The sequence below is a fragment of the Carcharhinus amblyrhynchos genome, unplaced genomic scaffold, assembly GCF_965287045.1.
Source record: "Carcharhinus amblyrhynchos unplaced genomic scaffold, sCarAmb.v2.hapA scaffold_37, whole genome shotgun sequence".
Classification (NCBI taxonomy): Eukaryota; Metazoa; Chordata; class Chondrichthyes; order Carcharhiniformes; family Carcharhinidae; genus Carcharhinus; species Carcharhinus amblyrhynchos.
The window spans coordinates 8,461,931-8,477,682 of NW_027649778.1; the positions used below are offsets into that span (position 1 = coordinate 8,461,931).

General features: G+C 49.3%; 1 protein-coding gene across 2 annotated transcripts in view; it reads right to left on the minus strand.

Annotated features, from left to right (window-relative positions):
- The window catches only part of LOC145362115 (G-protein coupled receptor 4-like), a 59,036-nt gene extending 49,036 nt beyond the window's left edge, over window positions 1-10,000 (minus strand). The window contains exon 1 of one of the 2 annotated variants that reach the window (XR_013889941.1): window positions 9,330-10,000. The gene's annotated coding sequence lies outside the window, so the exon portion shown is untranslated. The remainder of the gene's footprint in view (window positions 1-9,329) is intronic. The other variant, XM_080218160.1, reaches the window with a different exon arrangement.
- Between the last annotated feature and the right edge of the window lie 5,752 nt (window positions 10,001-15,752).

Genomic DNA, 15,752 nt, shown 5'->3' on the forward strand with positions numbered 1-15,752 from the left:
GAAAAGTATTGTTTCTTGCACGCTACACAGATAAAGCATACCGTTCATAGAGAAAGAATGGTGAGGGTGCAGAGTGTAGAGTTACAGTCATAGCTAGGGTGTAGAGAAAGATCAACTTAATGCGAGGTAGGTCCATTCAAAAGATGGCAGCAGGGAAGAAGCTGTTCTTGAGTTGGTTGGTGCGTGACCTCAGACTTCTGTATCTTTTTCCTGACGGGAGAAGGTGGAAGAGAGAATGTCCGGGGTGTGTGAGGTCCTTAATTACGCTGGCTGCTTTGCTGAGGCAGCGGGAAGTGTAGACAGCGTCAATGGATGGGAGTCTGGTTTGTGTGATGGATTGGGCTACATTCATGACCTTTTGCAGTTGCTTGCGGTCTTGGGCACAGCAGGAGCCCATACCAAGCTGTGATACAACCAGAAAGAATGCTTTCTACAGGGCATCTGTAAAAGTTGGTGAGAGCTGTTGCGGACATGTCAAATTCCTATAGTCTTCTGAGAAAGTAGAGGCATTGGTGGGGCTTTCTCAAGTATAGTGTCAGGGCGGAGGAGCTAGGAGAAATTGTTGGTGATGTGGAAACCTAGAAACTGTCTGTACCCACGTGCCTAAGTACAAGGGTGGGAGTGCGTGCTCTGTCACTCTGGGGGTTTAGCGCTGTTGAGTGAATTCTCACACACTGCAGGAGCCTGTGAGGACGTGAAAGATTTTATTCAGATTTCTTTTTAATCCCTCTACTTCAGAAAAGCTCTTTACAAAGACCAACTTTCACTTGCTGAATCTGAAGGTTCGAATTGCCTTGGGAAAAGCAGGGGTGGGAGGGCATGGAAAGGCAGGCTTTCTCCATTGAACCCAGGGGTCAGAGGGTTATTGTGAAATTTCACCACACTCCGGCGCCTGTTTGGGCCAATGCACCCTAACCAGCACGTCTTTCAGACTGTGGGAGTAAACCGGAGTACCCTGAGGACACCTGCGCAGACAAGGAGAGAACAGGCAGACTCCACACAGACAGTGACCCAAGCTGGGAATCGAACCCAGGTCCCTGGAGCTGTGAGCAGGAGTGCTGACCACTGTGCTACTGTGCTGCATTTGGAAAGAGCATAGAATGACCTAATCTGCACATCTTTGGACCCTAAGGGGCAATTTAGCATGGACAATCCACCTAACCTGCACATCTTTGGACCCTAAGGGGCAATTTAGCATGGACAATCCACCTAACCTGCACATCTTTGGACCCTAAGGGGCAATTTAGCATGGACAATCCACCTAACCTGCACATCTTTGGACACTAAGGGGCAATTTAGCATGGACAATCCACCCAACCAGCACATCTTTGGACACTAAGGGACGATTTAGCATGGACAATCCACACAACCAGCATATCTTTGGACACTAAGGGACGATTTAGCATGGACAATCCACACAACCAGCACATCTTTGGACACTAAGGGACGATTTAGCATGGACAATCCACACAACCAGCACATCTTTAGACTGTGGGTGGGAACCGGGGTACCCAGAGGAAGCCCATGCAAACACGGGGAGAATGTGCAAACTCCACACAGACAGTGACCCAAACTGGGAATCGATCCTAGGTCCCTGGCGCTGTGAGGCGTCGGTGCTAACCACTGATTAATACTTCATCCAAAAGAAGCAGCTCCGACAGTGCAGTGCTCCCTCGGTACTGCCCTGAGTGTGTAATGAATGCTTAGTGTCACAAGTAGGCTTACATCAACATTGCGATGAAGTTACTGTGAAAATCCCCTAGTCGCCACACTCCTGTTCGGGTACACTGAGGGAGAATTTAGTATGGTCAATCCAACATGTCTTGGAACGTGATCCCATATAAAATTCATCGAGGCACTTAACAGGATATATATTGGGAGGGGCTCTCTTGCCCCGCCACCCCTGCACTAGGCTGGAGAGTATGGAATACACCCAGATAAGGGGTCCAATATTCGGGATTGTAATGAAGAGGGATTCCTTCGCTCCAATGATTGGGAATTCTCGACATCAATCAGGCATGGGGTGTATTCGAGAGCTATCGATGTTTGAACTCTCCAGGGGATAAGGTAGGATAGTGGACTTGGCTGGGACCTCAGCAGAGAATCTACTAAATGATGGAGCTGGCTTGGGGGACATTCCCCTGTGTGGTGCCCAATGTAGCTGGCTGGTACATTACAGTAGCCCGCGGACACAGTTCTTCCTAATATCGCCCTCCTCCAGGCCCTGGCATCAGTCATGGCTTAGCATACATGCCCTGACTTGTGAATCTGAGGATTGCGAGGGTCTTGGACACCCCACACATTTCCCTCCCCCCAACAAAACTCCCCCCCCCATCTGCCCCCGCTCCTTCCCTTCGAAGGAGGCAACCTCTTCAAGTGAGGGGGGCGTTGGAGGCCACGGCCTTCTGATGTGCCAATAGACACTGGGCAGGGGGGGTCTCACCTCAGTGTGTGAGGGGTAGCGGCAGAGCGAGGGGTGGGGAGCACTTTCCTACCAGCTTCCCTCCCTCAGCCAATCGACAGAGGCATAGAAGCCCTAGAGTGTAGAAGGAGGCCATTCGGCCCATCCAGCCAGCTCCATCATTCATTTTGATCATGGCTGATCGTTGAATTCAACATCCTGATCCCCCTCCCTTCCCATATCCCCTGATCCCTTTAGTCCCAAGAACTGTATCTAATTCCTTCTTGGAAATCACTCTTTTTCGTAGAATTCCTACAGTGCAGGAGGCCATTCGGCCCACCGAGCTTGCACTGATAACAATCCCACTCTATCCCCATAGCCCTCATTTATTTACCCTGCTAATCCGCCCTGACACTAAGGAGAAATTTAGGATGGCCAATCAACCTTACTCGCATGGGGTGGCACGGTGGCACAGTGGTTAGCACTGCTGCCTCACAGCGTCACGGACCCGGGTTCGATTCCGGCCTCGGGTCACTGTCTGTGTGGAGTTTGCACATTCTCCTCGTGCCTGCGTGGGTTTTCTCTGGGTGCTCCGGTTTCCTCCCAGAGTCTAAAGATGTGCTGATAGGTGGATTGGCCACGCTAAATTGACCCTTAGCGTCAAGGGGGGATTAGCAGGGTGAATATGTAGGGCTACGGGAATAGGACCTGGGTGGATTTTGGGTCAGCGCAGACGCGATGGGCCGAATGGACTCCTTCTGCACTGTTGGGATTCTACAATCTTTGGACTGTGGGAGGAAACCGGAGCAGACGCGGGGATAACTCCATACAGACGGTGACCCGAAGCTGGAATTGAACGTGGATCCCTGATGCTCTGAGGCTAGTCTCCGTGCTGCATCTGTCGCGGTCCTTGCTGTGGGATCGTACTGTGCGCGATGTAGCAACAGTCACCTCACATACAGGTTAGGCTGCGTTGACCCCGAACAGGCGCCGGAGTAGGGGAATATCACAGCAACTTCATTGCGGCGTTAATGTGAGCCTTACTTGCGGCTAATAAATAAACTTTAATGTAATCGGATCAATTCCTCACACATGATGCCTGCTTTGGACTCGATTCAACCTCTGTAAATATCGGCCAAGTAAACTTTGAGATGGTTGTCTGGGCTTGCTACCCTGGGCCAACGACATTGGTAAATCTGTGCTGTCTCCCAGAACTGAACTATTTCGTACAGCCGGTCGCTCAGAATTGGACTGAACAGCGATTTAAAAAGTTCGACAGTAACTTCCTTCTTTTTGTGTCCGATGCCTCTGAATAGAGGCCAAGGATGCAAAGTAGCTTTCCCTGGTACACAACAAAACATCTCCAGAGCCTCTCTTTTGTTCCCCGCACCTTCTTTCAAATTGAACTATTTAGTTCTTTCCTCTATCGCACCTTCATTAAGAGGCGCGAGATGTCGGTGTCATTCTGAAGGTACCATGGCCGGTACGGGAATCGAACCGGCAACCTTATTGACACCGCACCAGGGCGCGGCACGGTGGCTAGCACTGCTGCCTCACAGCAATCCGGGTTCGATTCCCAGCTTGGGTCACTGTCTGCGCGCAGTCTGCACGTTCTCCCTGTGTCTGAGTGGGTTTCCTGCCACAGTCCAAAAGGTGTGCGGGTTAGGTGGACTGGCCGTGCTAAATTGCCCCTTAGGGTCAGAGGGATTAGAGAGGTTAAATGCATACGGGGAAATAGGGCCTGTGTGAGATTGTGGCCAGTGCCAACGCGATGGGCCGAATGGCCTCCTTCTGCACTGTAGGGATTCTATGATTCGCACTTTAAGTAACTGAGTGACAAAGCACTGTGCTAACAAAGGGATCTTCACTGAACGCAATGTCAGCCTGGGTGGCACAGGAATAGGAAATCGTATTTGGCCAGGACAGGGACCCAGTCCGCAACCTTAGAATCCCTACAGGGCAGAAGGAGATCATTCGACCCATCGAATCTGCACTGACCACAATCCCAGCCAGGCCCTATCCACGTAACCCTATTTACCCTGTCAATCTCCCGACAGTTAGGGGCAATTTACCATGGCCAATCCACCCAACCTTCACTTCTCTGGATGGTTTCTTTTTATTTAGTTTTTACGTTCATTCGTGGGTCTGGGCCAGCATTTATTACCCCTCCCGAGTTGCTCTTGAAACGGGGCGTCTTGCTTGGCCATTTCAGAGGGCAGATGCGAGCCAACCCCATTGCTGTGGTTCTGGACTCACGTGTAGGCCAGATCGGGTAAGGACGGCAGATTTCCTTCCCTAAAGGATGGGTTTTTCCAACAACGGGTCATCAGTAGATTCTTAATTCCAGATATTTTGCACTGAATTCAAATTCCACCATCAAGGGGAATTTCACAGTAACTTCATTGCAGTGTTAATGTAAGCCTTATTTGTGACTAATGAACAAACTTCAACTGCCATGGCGGGATTCGAACCCGTGTCCCGCAGAATATTAGCCAAATTATTGCATTAATAGTCAAGTGATAATACCAATAGGCCATTCCCATGTGTTAATTAGCAGAAAAGGCTGGAAAATCTCAGCAGGTCTGACGAGAGAACAGAGCCAACATTGAGTCTGGATGACCCTTCGTCACAGATGTCTGGCTCTGAAACAGGTAAGAGGTTAAACTGAAAGCCCCCCTCCCTCTCCTGCCCCAACCAACTGCCCCCCCCCCGAACATCAGCTTAGTTTTGATAATAATTCCGCCCTCTATCTATTAACTGCACCCTCTGCCTTCCTTCTCCCCTATGTACTCGATAAACGGTATGCTTTATCTGTACACGGTGCAAGAAACAATACTCTTCACTGTATGTCGGCAATAATAAATCAAATTCTAACCACAAGACAAAAGTACCCCATGGACACGTGAACCTGGATGGAAAGTAGGTCAATTTCTGAAAAGTTCGTTTCTTCCCTGCTGCTGTCAGACTTTTGAATGGCCCTACCTCGCATTAAGTTGATCTTTCTCTACACCCTCGCTATGACTGTAACACTACATTCTGCACCCTCTCCTTTCCTTCTCTACGAACGGAATGCTTTGCCTGTATTGTGCCCCCTGAACATCAGCTTAGTTTTGATAATAATTCCGCCCTCTATCTATTAACTGCACCCTCTGCCTTCCCTCTCCCCTACGTACTTGATAAACGGTATGCTTTATCTGTACACGGTGCAAGAAACAATACTCTTCACTGTATGTCGGCAATAATAAATCAAATTCTAACTACAAGACAAAAGTACCCCATGAACACGTGAACCTGGATAGAAAGTGGGTCAATTTCTAAAAGAGTTAACCTGTGGAAACAATTGCCCTGGTTTTAAACTGGCTCCCCGTCCCCACCTCAGCACCTGATCAGGCTGGGCACAGTGGAAAGGGAGAGGGCGCTTTCTCACCGAGAATGAGAGGGGCCCAGATTTAAGGTAATTGACAAAAGAAGAGACGGAAACACGAGGAGAAATTTTCTCACGCAGCGAGTGGTTAGGATCTTGAAAGCTCTGCCCGAGAGCGTGCGGTGATACGGCGCGTACTTTTTATTCCAAATGCATTCAGTTAATTGAAATTAAATTCTCCCCAGCCACGGTTGGTGGTGGGATTCGAACTCACGTCATTAGAGCAGTGACCAGGGTCAATGAATCACAAGTCACTGTCATATGACCACTACGCTCCCATTCACGGAGCCATAAATAGCCAAGAGACAGACACAGGCCATTCAGCCCATCATTCCTATTCTAACTCACTGCAAGTCCAACTTAGATCATCCCGCCCCCCACAGGAGCCCCTATAAACATTTTTTTTCTCCCCCCAGAGTGATTATAACACAGCTATAGTTAAGAAAGTCCACTAATGCCTCTACTTTCTCAGAAGACTAAGGAAATTTGACATGTCTACTGCAACCCTCACCAATCTTAGAACAAAAAGGACAAGGAACAGTACAGCACAGGAAACAGGCCCTTCGGCCCTCCAAGCCTGTGCCACCCATTGGTCCAACTAAATCATTAGTTTGCATCCCTCCATTCCCAGGCTGCTCATGTGACTATCCAGGTAATTCTTAAATGATGCCAGCATGTCTGCCTCCACCACCCTACTTGGCAGCGCATTCCAGGCCCCCACCACCCTCTGCGTAAAAAATGTCCCTCTGATATCAGAGTTACACCTCGCCCCTCTCACCTTGACCCCTCGTGATCGTCACTTCTGACTATCCTTTACAGATGCCCCATAGAAAGCGTCCTTTCCAGATGTATCACAGCTTGGTATGGACTCCTGCTCTGCCCAAGACCACAAGAAACTACAAAGGGTTGTGGACAAAGCCCAGTTCTTCACGCAAACCAGCCTCCCATCCATTGACTCTGTCTACACTTCCCACTGCAAAGCAGCCGGCATAATCAAGGGTCCCACGCACCCCGGACATTCTCTCTTCCACCTTCTTCCGTCGGGAAAAAGATACAAAAGTCTGAGATCACGAAGCACCGCCTCAAGAACAGCTTCTTCCCTGCTGCCGTCAGACTTTTGAATGGACCTACCTCACATTAAGTTGATCTTTCTCTACACCCTAGCTATGACTGTAACACTACATTCTGCACTCTCTCCTTTCCTTCTCTATGAACGGTATGCTTTGTCTGCATGGTGCACAAGAAACAATATTTTACACAGTATCCCACTACATTTGACAATAATAAAACAAACTGAATCAACACTACATTCTGCACCCTCTCCTTTCCTTCTCTATGAATAGTATGCTTTGCATAGCACGCAAGAAACAATACTTTTCACTGTATGCTGATACATGTGACAATAATAAATCAAATCAAATCAACTCAACACTACATTCTGCACCCTCTCCTTTCCTTCTTCCCTATGTACTCTATGAATGGTATGCTTTGTCTGTATAGCACGCAAGAAACAATATTTTTCACTGTATCCCAAAGCAAATCAAACAATTCTTTATGGAAAGAAAACAGCTTTGACAAAGGGTCAAATCTGGACTCGAAACGTCATTTCTTTTCCCTCCTTAGCTGCCAGACCTGCTGAGATTTTCCAGCATTTTCTCTTTTGAATTCTTTATGGAAAGTCTTGATTGAATCTGTCTCCATCGCAGACACTGTTAGACAGAACTTGTCTCTGGACAGTTTTGGTCCCCTTATTCAAGGAGAAGATACGGAGGAGGTTTACCGGGATGATCCTGGGTATGGAGGGACTGCCGTATGAGGAGCGATTAAACAGGATTGGGTTTATCCTCCCTGGGAGTTGGGATGAATTGGGGGGAGGGGGGGAATGATTGAAACACAGGACGATTCTCAGGGGAACTGATAGGGTTAACGTTGGGAGGACGTTTCCCCTCGTGGGAGAGAGTGTAGGAGCAGAGGGCATAGCCGCAGAATAAGGGGAGTGGGGATGGGGGGGGGAACTAATTTAAGACAGATTTGAGAAAGAATTTCTTCTCCCAAAGATTGGCAAATCCACTCCAGGTCACCCTACTGTAGAAAGGATATTATTAAACTCGAAAGAGTGCAGAAAAGATTTACTAGGATGCCACCGGGACTTGTTGGTTTGAGTTATGAGGAGAGGCTGGATAGACTGGGACTTTTTTCTCTGGGGTGTAGGAAGCTGAGGGGTGATCTTATAGAGGTCTATAAAATAATGAGGGGCACAGATCAGCTAGATAGTCAATATCTTTTCCCAAAGGTAGGGGAGCCTAAAACTAGAGGGCATAGGTTTAAGGTGAGGGGGGAGAAATACAAAAGGGTTCAGAGGGGCAATTTTTTCACACAGAGGGTGGTGAGTGTCTGGAACAAGCTGCCAGAGGTAGTAGTAGAGGCGGGTACAATTTTGTCTTTTAAAAAGCATTTAGACAGTTACATGGGTAAGATGGGTATGGGCCAAATGCGGGCAATTGGGGCTAGGCTAGGGTTTGAAAAAAAAGGGCGGCATGGACAAGTTGGGCCAAAGGGCCTGTTCCCATGCTGTAAACCTAAAGTTTAAAGTTTATTTATTAGTGTCACAAGTAGGTTTACATCAACACGGCAATGAAGTTACTGTGAAAATCCCCTAGTCACCTTTTTGGGTACATTGAGTCAGAATTTAGCACCTAACCAGCATGTCTTTCGGACTGTGGGAGCAAACCAGAGTGTCTGGAGGAAAACCCATGCAGAGCTGGGGGGGATGTGCAGACTCCACACAGACAGTGACCCGAGCTGGGAATCGAACCCGGGCCCCTGGCGCTGTGAGATAGCAGTGCTAACCACTGTGCCATCCAATATTAAGCTGATCTTTCTCTGCACCCTAGCTGTGACGGTAACACCACATTCTGCACCCTCTCCCCTGTCTACTCTACAAAACAGCATGTGTTAAACTTTATTTGTTAGCATCACAAGTAGGGCTGACATTAACACTGCAATGAAGTTACTGTGAAAAATCCCCTAGTCGCCACACTCCGGCACCTGTTCGGGTACACTGAGGGAGAATTTAGCACCTAACCGGCACGTCTTTCGGATTGCGGGAGCGAACCCATGCAGACACGGGGAGAACATGCAGACTGCACACAGACAGTGACCCAAGCTGGGAATCGAACCCGGGGTCCCTGGCACTGAGAGGCAGCAGTGCTATTGTATGTTTTTGTCTATACAGCGTGTAAAGAAACAATACTTTTCAGTGTGTGTGCCAATACATGCGACAGTAATAAACCAAACCAGATGACTGAAGGTACACAGTCTGATCCCATGTAAAGATCCTGACACTCAATGAAATATTCAATGTATACACAACAGAGAGAATCTATAAGCCCAGGCTAGGTGGAATTACTGCATTTAACTTTCCACAGTAGGTTAGGGACTGGTTCCCCCTTACAAACAGCATCAACTCCCTCCCTCCCCCCTGAATCAGCCCCCACTGCCAACCTTTAAGCGCAGACTTTGCGGTTGGATCCGACGGAGTGTCCCACTGGAGCTGAAAAGGTTCCCATCTGACGGCCGCAGCAATTCCCAACCATTCCCGGTTTCCTGGCTCCGACAGTTCAGTGCTTCAGGGCGAGACCCCGGCGCCGGCAGCGCGATCTGGGCACAGAGGGGTGCAGCTCCTGCAGTCGAATAGCTCTCTCGCTCTCTGCCTCCTCCGCGGGGGTGAAACCGTGCCCAGCGCCTGCCAACTCATCCGAGAAACATTGTCCAGGTCAATTTGTGGACCTAGATCTGTCCAAAGCACCGAAAAAAATGCATTTACTATCTACCTCAAAACTCCCCAGTAAGTTACCCCTGTGTGTCCACTGAACAGGTGCCAAGCTGTGTCTCTTTATCTCATCTCCTTCTCCTTTCTTTCTCTCTTTCTGTCTCTGTCTCAATCTCTCTCTCCCTCTGTCTCTCTCAATCACACTCTTTCTTTCTCTCTTCTCTCTTAATCAGTCTCTTTCTCTCCCTCTTTCCCTCTTTCTCAATCACTCTTTCTCCCCGTCTGTCCCTTTTTGTCAATCACTCTTTCTCTCAATCTGTCCCTCTTTCTCAGTCTCTTTCTTTCTCTCCCTCTCTCGCTGTCTCAATCTCTCTCTTTCTCTCTCTCTGTCTCAATCTCTCTCTTTCTCTCTCTCTGTCTCAATCTCTTTCTTTCTCAATCTTTCTTTCTCTCCCTCTCTCTGTCTCAATCTCTCTCTTTCTCTCTCTCTGTCTCAATCTCTCTCTCTCTCTCTCTGTATCACTCTCTGTCTTTCCCTCTCTCTCTGGGTAAGAGCTGGAGACAGTGACTCCCTGGCGAACCTGCTCTGCAGTGTATGAAAGAACGCTGTCAATTTGCTTCAATAGATTCTGAGAAACAGGAAGTAGTTTTAAACGAACCTTGAGGCGAATGGTATTCTGCTCTCCAAAGACCTCCGCTCCATCAGTCGCTGGGAAGGATTTAACTCCATCCTTCCCACACTGCTTTGTCTCAACCTGCCCACAAACATGCCACTGCTACCCCCACCTCCTCCCGTGCTGCCTCCCCATCTCCCCCCGTGCTGCCCCCCCCCTCTCCATCTCCCCAGCCAATCCATCTAACCAGCATATCATCTTTGGACTGTGGGAGGAAACCGAAGCACCCGGAGGAAACCCACGCAGACACGAGGAGAACGTGCAGACTCCGCACAGACAGTGACCCAACACGGGAACCGAACCCGGGTCCCTGGCACTGTGAGGCAGCAGTGCTAACTCACTGTGCCACCCCATTAACACATAATGGATGCCAAGACTCGAGACCTCATTTTATCTGCTCTGAGTTACATTTGGACTTGAAATCAGATTTCCCCACTATATGAGGAAATTTTAATTGTTGTTCTCTGGACACTTTTTCACGAATTATCCCCTGTAACCCGAGGTCAGGAGCAGATGTTCAAAAGTTGCCTTATTCAAAGACATTACAAATAGTTTTCCTCTTGTTCTGGACATCAAACACTCTCAGGACAGGTACAGCACAGGGTTAGATACAGAGTAAAGCTCCCTCAACACTGTCCCCCATCAAACACTCCCAGGACAGGTAATAGCACGGGGTTAGATACAGAGTAAAGCTCACTCCAGCTTCCAATGTTTTCCTACTGTCTCACTCCCCATCCTCAGGATTTAATAGGGAAAGATTTGCAGGCCATGCCATGAGTGTAAGTGTTTGTCTGAGTATTTCTCTCTTTCCCTCGCACAAAATTTCTTGCTTTTCAGCACTTAAGTCTGAATCCTGATGTCCCGGACTGTCACTTTCAGCATCCTTATTTAGAGCTGAACTGTGATCCCTGGGTCAGGGCAGGCTGAGATCCCTGGGCCTGGACCTGGGCTGAGATCTCTGGGCCTGGACCTGGGCTGAGATCCCTGGGCCTGGACCTGGGCTGAGATCCCTGGGCCTGGACCTGGGCTGAGATCCCTGGGCTTGGGCTTGCGCTGAGGTCCCTGGGCCTGGGCCTGGCCTACAATCCCTGGGCCTAGGTCTGGGCTGTAATCCCTGGGCCTTGGGTTTGTGCTGTGATCCCTGAGTTGGAGCCTGGGTTGTGACCCCTGGGCCTGGGGCCTGGGCTGTGATTCCTGGGCTTGGGCCCAGGACCTGGGCTGCGATCCCTGAGTTGGAGACTGGGCTGCGTTCCCTGGGCCTGGGGCTGGGGTCCCTGGGCCTGGAGCCTGGGTTGAGATCCCTGAGTTGGAGCCTGTGCTGAGGTCCCTGGGCCTGAGGCCTGGGCTGAGATCCCTGGGCCTGACGCCTGGGCTGAGATCCCTGGGCCTGGGGTCTGGGCTGAGATCCCCGAGTTGGAGCCTGTGCTGAGATCCCTGGGCCTGGGGTTTGGGCTGCGATCCCTGAGTTGGAGCCTAGGCTGTGATCCCTACAATGCTAATCTTCAACGTGCCTGTGCCAACCTAGGGCCAGTGTGTTTGCTGAAATTAGTTTGCTGGTCCACATCTGCTGTGTGTGTGTGTATCTCACAGACTGATCTTATTCCCAAACCCTAAAAATAGCAAAACAACAAAGCCACCCCCCACCTCCTCCTCCACCCCCCGCAACCACCTCACAAAACCCATCAGAAATTCACAGCTTCCTCTTTCTGTGGGAACTTATTTATACAGCTTGACAACATCCTGTCCTACATTGGCACGCCGTTTTGGCAATTCAGCCAGGTTTCTTTTCAAACTCATTCAACACTTTCCCAAAGCGCGGTGACCAAAGCAGGCGGACTCGTGGTTGTGTCTGTCTGAGACCCGGGGCTCGGGGAGATGGGGGGGGGGGTAGGGGGAAAAGACAGACCAATCCAAGTGGGCCCGTGGCCACCATTGTCCTGTGACACCCCAGCACTGTTGCTGAGGCTCAGAGGGCAAGTTGGGAGCCGGCGGAAAGAGGTCACAGAGCACCTCGCCACGGCGAATGAAGGTTGAGGGATCAAGTCCCACTCTCAGGGGCCCGGGCCCACAACCTAGGCCGATCCTCCCAGCGCAGTGCTGGGGGAATGCTAAACTGTCAGGGGTACCATTATTAAACCGGTTTGACCTCTTGAGGAGATGTAGAATATAGCATGGTGCTATTTCGAAGAAGGACAGGGGAGCTAGATCATAGAATCCCTACAGTGAAGAAGGAGGCCATTCGGCCCATTGAGTCTGCACAATCCCACCCAAGCCCTATCCCCATAACTCCACATATTTACCCCGCTAATTCCCTTGAGGCTAGGGTCAACTTAGCATGGCCAATCCACCTAACCTGCACATCTTTCGGACTGTGGGAGGAAACCGGAGCACACGGAGGAAATCCATGCAGAGAATGTGCAAACTCCACACAGACTGTGGCCCGAGGCCGGAATCTGGCACTGTGAGGCTAACCACTATGCCACCATGCTGCCCTAGGGCAATGCAGTCAATGTAGTCTACATGGACTTCAGTAAGGCTCTTGACAATGTCCCACCTCAGAGACTGGTCAAGAAGGTAAGCGTCCATGGGATCCAGGGACCCAAAATTGGCTTAGAGGCAGGAGACAGAGGGTGATGGTTGAAGACTGGTTTTGTCACAGGAGGCCTGTGTTCAGTGGTGTTCCGCAGGGAATCAGTGCTAGCTCCCTTGTACATTAATGACCTAGATGTGGCAGATATGATCAACAAATGATTCAAAACTTACTGATGTGGTAAACAGCAAAGAGAAAAGCCTTAATTACAGGGTGATATAGATGAGCTGGTCAGATGGGCAGATCAGTGGCCATCACACAAACCAACCTCCCATCCATTGACTCTGTCTACACTTCCCGCTGCCTCGGGAAAAGCAGCCAGCATAGTTAAGGACCCCATGCACCCCGGACATTCTCTCTTCCACTTTCTTCCATTGGGAAAAAGATACAAAAGTCTGAGGTCATGTACCAACCAGCTTCTTCCCTGCTGCCCCAGACTTTTGAATGGACCTACCTCATATTAAGTTGATCTTTCTCTACACCCTAGCTATGGCTGTAACACTACATTCTGCACCCTCTCTTTTCCTTCTCTATGAACGGTATGCTTTGTCTGTACAGCGCGCAAGAAACAAGACTTTTCACTGTATACTAATAGATGCGACAATAATAAATCAAATCAAATGGGATTTAACTCTGAAAAGTGTGAGGTGGTGCATTCTGGGAGGACTAACAAGGTCAGGGACTGAATGGTGGGAAGTAGAGAGGACCAGAGAGACCTTGCGGTGCAAGTCCAAAGATTCCTGAAGGCAGCAGGACAGTGGGATAAAGTGGTTAAGAAGGCATATATGATACTTGTCTTTATTAGCCAAGACATAGTATGCAAAAGCAGGAAGGATATTATGATGGAACTGTAAAAAACGCTGGTTAGACCACAGCTGGAGTACTGTGTACGGTTCCGGTCACCACATCATCGGAAGGATGTGATTGCACTGGAAGGAGGTGCAGAGGAGATCCACCAGGATGCTGCCTGGGACGGAGTGTTGCAGCTCCGCAGAGAGGCTGGTTAGGCTGGGATTGTTTTCCTTGGAGCAGAGAAGGCTGAAGGGGGTTACCCAATCGAGGTGTACAAAATTCTGAGTGAAGTAGATCAGGCAGATAGGAAGAAAGCTTTCCCCCTTTTGGTCAATGTGGCTTTATCGGAGGGAGGTCACGCCCAACAAACTTGATTGAATTTTTTGAGGAGGTGACTGGGTGTGTCGACGAGGGTAGTACAGTCGATGTAGTCTACGTGGAGTTCAGCAAAGCTTTTGGCAAGGTTCCACATGGGAGACTTGTAAAGAAGGTAAATTGATATGAGATACAGGGAAAACTGATAGAGTGAATTCAAAATTGTAGGAGGCAGAGGGTGATGACAGATAGCTGCTTTAGGGGCTGGAAGCCAGTGTCCAGTGCGTACCACACTGAACTGAACTGAGTGTCCCGCTTGGCCATTTCAGGGGGGCAGTTAACCACATTGTTGTGGGTCTGGAGTCACATGTACAAAGCACAAAGAAAATTACAGCACAGGAACAGGCCCTTTGGCCCTACAAGCCTGCACTGACTGTTGCCCGACTGAACTAAAACCCTTCACACTTCTGGGGACCATATCCCTCTATTCCCATTCTAGTCATGTAGGCCAGACCAGGCAAGGATGGCAGATTTCCTTCCATTAAGGGGACTCTAATGACCCCAACAAGGCCCATGGGGTAGGCCTCTTAGAATCATAGAATCACCACAATGTAGAAAGAGGCCATTCGACCCATCAAGTCTGCACTGACCACCATCCCACCCAGGCCCCATTCCTGCATGTTTACCCTGCTAATCCCCTGATACAAGGGTCAATTTCGCCCGGCAAATCCACCTAACATCTTTGGAGTGCGAGAGGGAACTGGAGCACCTGGAGGAAACCCATGCAGACACGGGGAGAATGTGCAAACTCCACACAGACAGTGACCTGAGGCCGGAATTGAATCCGGGTTCCTGGCGCTGTGAGACAACAGTGCTAACCACTCTGCCACCATGCCGCCCCGAGTATGAGCTCCCTGATTGAGGTAATGATTGCCTGCTCAATCAGGGCATCCCAGTTGAGGAGTTACTGAGGAGTGTCCTATATCCTATATTGAGGAGTGTCAGGGCTACCAACGCTCTGGATTCTGACTTCGTATCCAAAGCATTCTTAGGAGTGGAATGGAGTTTGTAAACAAAGGGAATCTGGGGAAGGAACACTGGCCTCTGGGGAGTTACTTAAAAGGCATCAATGAACCAGATAGGTTTTTACAACAATCAACAGCTGTTTTATGGTCACTATTACTGAGACTAGCTTCCAATTCCCGAATTATTAATTAAATTTAAATTCTACTAGTTGCCAAGTGGGAATTAGAACTTGCATATGCATTAGCCTGTGTGTGTCAGTCCTTGATCGCCATGGAACCATTACCCCACTACAACTAATTTCCTTTGCCTTTGTTGCTCAGATTCTCATTAAATCTTATTGGACAAGGAGAATGGACGATTCCTTCTATCGCTTAATAAGGTCCCTGCGGCCTCACAACAGCCCGGACTTCCAGCCAATTATGGGGCAAATTACATTGGAGCCAAAGGAGGGATAAACAAACCCATATAAGGAGGACTTGCTGCAGAAGTATCCTCCCTTGGGACAATTTGGGAGAAAGGGTTTAATAGCTATCAGTTAATGAACGCTCGTGTGCGACACTCATAGAATCCCGACAGGCCAGGAGGAGACCATTCAGCCCATCGAGCATGCCAAAAACAATCCCACCCAGGCCCCATCTCTGGAACTCCATATATTTACCCTGTTAATCCACTGATAGTAAGGGGCAATTTCACACAGCCAATTCACCTAACTCACACATCTTTGGACACTAAGGGGCAATTTAGTATGGCCAATCCAC